Here is a 5,909-nt window from a genome sequence, read left to right as displayed (position 1 = left end):
CTTACTCTGCTTGGTGGTGGCTCTGAAGCATGCTGGCTCATGGTGATAGAGCTGTGAGTCTTTATTATCCTAACAAAATGTTTTGCCTGATTCAGTCCCAACAACCTGGGTCCTGGCTGTATGTCTGCACTAGGCCTCATCAAACTAAGCAGGCATGCTCTTAACCACTGAGCCATCTCTCTGACCCGCTTTTTCAACTTCTTTAACTAAACCAGGTTTACTCAATATGGGATGTGGATCACATCTGCATTCCACTAACATGTGGAGTACAGGGGTCTCCATGGACCTATTGGCTGTTCATGTACCTCATAGAGGAGGTCAGGATAAATTGTTTCTATGGCTTTAAGTTGGTTAACATTTTGCTGGTGTTTGTAGTCCTTTGATTGTCTTGGATGTGAGTTCTCTTTAAGGCACATGAACATGCCAGTGTTTTCTTCTTCTAACCATCTTGTCTTACTCTCCTTAGTGTTGTCTCTGAAGCACGATGTCTCATGGTGATAGAGCTGTGAGTCTTTAACATCCTAAAAAAACGTTTGCCCAATTCAATCTCTATAACATGGGCCCTGGCCTTTGCCCTGACTGTATGTCTGCACTTGGCCTCATCAAACTCAGCAGCCAATGCTCTTAAGCACTGAGCCGTCTCTCCTGCCTCTTCCTTCTGTTGCCAGTAGATGGCACCAAATCTCATTTTGAGAGCAAAACTGGGGTTGCCAGGAATCGAACTTCTGACCTTTAGAAGGACAGCCAGGATTCTTAACCACTGATCTATCTCTCGAGCGCTTCTTTCTGCATGCAAAAGAGGGCACATGACCTCAGTGCAGATGGAAGTGAGCCATTATGTGGTTGCTTGAAATTGGATACAGGAGGAAGAAAGAGCCCGAAATGCTCTTAAACACTTAGCCATTTCTGCCACCCGTTTTTCTACTTCTTTACCTAAACCAGATGTACTCAATGATGTGTGGATCACATCTGCATTTTCCTAACATTTGAAGTACAGGGGTCTCCATGGACCTATTGGCCGTTCGAGTACCTCATAGAAGAGGTCTAGACAAATTGTTTCACTGGCTGTAAATTGGTTAAGATTTTGTGGATCACATCTGCATTCACCTAACACTTGAATTACAGGGGTCTCCACGGACCTATTGGCCGTTCGAGTACCTCATAGAAGAGGTCTAGATAAATTGTTTCACTGGCTTTAAATTGGTTAAGCTTTTGTTGGTGTTTGTTCCCTTGTATGTCTTGGAGGTGAGTTCTTCTTCAGGCACATGAACATGCTAGTATTTTCTTCTTCGAACCATCTTAGCTTACTCTGCTTGGTGATGTCTCTGAAATATGCTGGCTCATGGTGATAGAGCTGTGAGTCTTAATTACCCTAACAAAATGATTTGCCTGATTCAGTATCAACAAACTGGGCCCTGGCCTCATCAAATTCAGGAGGCATGCTCATAACCACCAAGACATCTCTCCTGCCTCTTCCTGCTGCTTCCATTAGAGGGCACCAAACTTCATTTTGATGCAATTATGTGATGTCCAGGAATCGAACTTCTGATCTTTGGAAGAGCAGGCAACGCTATTAACAACTGAGCCATCTCTCCGACCCGTTTTTCAACTTCTTTAACTAAACCTGGTTTACTCAATGTGGTGTGTGGATCACATCTGCATTCCCCTAACATGTGGAGGACAGGGGTCTCCATGGACCTATTGGCTGTTCATGTACCTCATAGAGGAGGTCAGGATAAATTGTTTCTCTGGCTTTAAATTGGTTAACATTTTGCTGGTGTTTGTAGTCCTTTGATTGTCTTGGATGTGAGTTCTCTTTAAGGCACATGAACATGCCAGTGTTTTCTTCTTCTAGCCATCTTGCCTTACTCTCCTTAGTGTTGTCTCTGAAGCACGATGGCTCATGGTGATAGAGCTGTGAGTCTTTAACATCCTAAAAAAACGTTTGCCTAATTCAGTCACAATAACGTGGGCCCTGGCCTTTGCCCTGACTCTATGTCTGCACTTGGCCTAATCAAACTCAGCAGGCAATGCTATTTGAACGCACTGAGCCATCTCTCCTGCCTCTTCCTTCTGTTGCCAGTAGATGGCACCAAATCTCATTTTGAGAGCAAAACTGGGGTTGCCAGGAATCGAACTTCTGACCTTATAAGGGCAGCCAGTATTCTTAACCACTGAGCTATCTCTCGAGCGCTTCTTTCTGCATCCAAAAGAGGGCACAAGACATCATTGCAGATGGTTGTGAGCCATTATGTAGTTGCTTGAAATTGAATACAGGAGGATGAAAGACCACGAAATGCTCTTAAACACCGAGACATCTCTCCAACCCGTTTTTCTACTTCTTTACCTAAATCAGATGTAATCAGTGATGTGTGGATCACATCTGCATTTCCCTAACATTTGAAGTACAGGGGACTCCATGTATTCTTTGGCCATTCGTGTACCTCATAGAAGAGGTCTAGACAAATTGTTTCACTGGCTTTAAATTGGATAAGCTTTTGTGGATCACATCTGCATTTACCTAACATTTGAAGTACAGGGGTCTCCACGGACCTATTTGCCGTTCGAGTACCTCATAGAGGAGGTCTAGATAAATTGTTACTCTGACTTTAAATTGGTTAAGCTTTAGTTGGTGTTTGTTCCTTTGTATGTCTTGGATGTGAGTTCTTCTTCAGGCACATGAACATGCTAGTATGTTCTTTTTCTAACTATCTTGCCTTACTCTGCTTAGTGGTGTCTCTGAAGCATGCTGGCTCATGGTGATAGAGCTGTGAGTCTTTATTATCCTAACAAAATGATTTGCCTGATTCAGTCCCAACAACCTGGGCCCTGGCCTCATCAAACTCAGCAGGCATGCTCTTAACCACAAAGACATCTCTCCTGCCTCTTCCTTCTGCTTCCAGTAGAGGGCACAAAACCTCATTTTGAATCAATTATATGATGTCCAGGAATCGAACTTCTGATCTTTGGAAGAGCAGGCAACGCTCTTAACCACTGAGCCATCTCTCAGACCGGGTTTTCAACTTCGTTAACTAAACCAGGTTTACTCAATGTGGTGTGTGGATCACATCTGCATTCCCCTAACATGTTGAGTACAGAGGTCTCAATGGACCTATTGGCTGTTCATGTACCTCATAGAGGAAGTCAGGATAAATTGTTTCTCTGGCTTTATATTGGTTAACATTTTGCTGGTGTTCGCAGTCCTTTGATTGTCTTGGATGTGAGTTCTCTTTAAGGCACATGAACATGCCAGTGTTTTCTTCTTCTAGCCATCTTGCCTTACTCTCCTTAGTGTTGTCTCTGAAGCACGAAGTCTCATGGTGATAGAGCTGTGAGTCTTTAACATCCTAAAAAAACGTTTGCCCAATTCAGTCACAATAACGTGGGCCCTGGCCTTTGCCCTGACTCTATGTCTGCACTTGGCCTCATCCAACTCAGCAGCCAATGCTCTTAAGCACTGAGCCATCTCTCCTGCCTCTTCCTTCTGTTGCCAGTAGACGGCACCAAATCTCATTTTGAGAGCAAAACTGTGGTTGCCAGGAATCGAACTTCTGACCTTTAGAAGGGCAGCCGGTATTCTTAACCACTGAGCTATCTCTCGAGCGCTTCTTTCTGCATGCAAAAGAGGGCACAAGACCTCAGTGCAGATGCTTGTGAGCCATTATGTGGTTGCTTGAAATTGGATACAGGAGGAAGAAAGAGCACGGAATGCTCTTAAACACTGAGCCACCTCTCCAACTCTTTTTTCTACTTCTTTACCTAAACCAGATGTACTCAGTGATGTGTGGATCACATCTGCATTTTCCTAACGTTTGAAGTACAGGGGTCTCCATGGATCCTTTGGCCATTCGTGTACCTCATAGAAGAGGTCTAGATAAATTGTTTCACTGGCTTTAAATTGGTTAAGCTTTTGTGGATCACATCTGCATTCACATAACATTTGAAGTACAGGGGTCTCCACGGACCTATTGGCCGTTCGAGTACCTCATAGAAGAGGTCTAGATAAATTGTTTCTCTGACTTTAAATTGGTTAAGCTTTTGTTGGTGTTGGTTCCCTTGTATGTCTTGGAGGTGAGTTCTTCTTCAGGCACATGAACATGCTAGTATTTTCTTCTTCTAATCATCCTGCCTTACTCTGCTTGGTGGTGTCTCTGGAGCATGCTGGCTCATGGTGATAGAGCTGTGAGTCTTTATTATCCTAACAATTGTTTTGCCTGATTCAGTCCCAACAACCTGGGTCCTGGCTGTATGTCTGCACTTGGCCTCATCAAACTCAGCAGGCATGCTCTTAACCACCAAGACATCTCTCCTGCCTCTTCCTTCTGCTTCCAGTAGAGGGCACCAAACCTCATTTTGAAGCAATAATGTGATGTCCAGGAATCGAACTTCTGATCTTTGGAATAGCAGGCAATGCTCTTAACCACTGAGCCATCTCTCCGACCCGTTTTTCAACTTCTTTAACTAAACCAGGTTTACTCAATGTGGTGTGTGGATCACATCTGCATTCCCCTAACATGTGGAGTACAGGTTTCTCCATGGACCTATTGGCTGTTCGAGTACCTCATAGAAGAGGTATAGATAAATTGTTTCACTGACTTTAAATTGGTTAAGCTTTTGTTGGTGTTGGTTCCCTTGTATGTCTTGCAGGTGAGTTCTTCTTCAGGCACATGAACATGCTAGTATTTTCTTCTTCTAACCATCTTAGCTTACTCTGCTTGGTGATGTCTCTGAAGCATGCTGGCTCATGGTGATAGAGCTGTGAGTCTTTATTATCCTAACAAAATGATTTGCCTGATTCAGTCCCAACAACCTGGGTCCTGGCTGTATGTCTGCACTTGGCCTCATCAAACTCAGCAGACATGCTCTTAACCACCAAGACATCTCTCCTGCCTCTTCCTTCTGCTTCCAGTAGAGGGCACCAAACCTCATTTTGAAGCAATTATGTGATGTCCAGGAATCGAACTTCTGATCTTTGGAAGAGCAGGCAACGCTCTTAACCACTGAGCCATCTCTCCGACCCGTTTTTCAACTTCTTTAACTAAACCAGGTTTACTCAATGTGGTGTGTGGATCACATCTGCATTCCCCTAACATGTGGAGTACAGGGGTCTCCATGGACCTATTGGCTGTTCGTGTACCTCATCGAGGAAGTCAGGATAAATTGTTTCTCTGGCTTTAAATTGGTTAACATTTTGCTGGTGTTTTTAGTCCTTTGATTGTCTTGGATGTGAGTTCTCTTTAAGGCACATGAACATGCCAGTGTTTTCTTTTTCTATCCATCTTGCCTTACTCTCCTTAGTGTTGTCTCTGAAGCACGATGTCTCATGGTGATAGAGCTGTGAGTCTTTAACATCCTAAAAAAACGTTTGCCCAATTCAGTCACAATAACGTGGGCCCTGGCCTTTGCCCTGACTGTATGTCTGCACTTGGCCTCATCAAACTCAGCAGCCAATGCTCTTAAGCACTGAGCCATCTCTCCTGTCTCTTCCTTCTGTTGCCAGTAGATGGCACCAAATCTCATTTTGAGAGCAAAACTGTGGTTGCCAGGAATCGAACTTCTGACCTTTAGAAGGGCAGCCAGGATTCTTAACCACTGAGCTATCTCTCGAGCGCTTCTTTCTGCATGCAAAAGAGGGCACAAGACCTCAGTGCAGATGGTTGTGAGCCATTATATGGTTGCTTGAAGTTGGATACAGGAGGAAGAAAGAGCACGAAATGCTCTTAAACACTGAGCCATCTCTCCAACCCGTTTTTCTACTTCTTTACCTAAACCAGATGTACTCAATGATGTGTGGATCACATCTGCATTTTCCTAACAATTGAAGTTCAGGGGTCTCCATGGATCTGTTGGCCATTCGTGTACCTCATAGAGGAGGTCTAGACAAATTGTTTCACTGGCTTTAAATTGGT

Source organism: Chionomys nivalis, chromosome 23 (genome assembly GCF_950005125.1).
Source record: "Chionomys nivalis chromosome 23, mChiNiv1.1, whole genome shotgun sequence".
NCBI classification, from domain to species: Eukaryota; Metazoa; Chordata; class Mammalia; order Rodentia; family Cricetidae; genus Chionomys; species Chionomys nivalis.
This window is presented reverse-complemented; position numbering follows the sequence as displayed.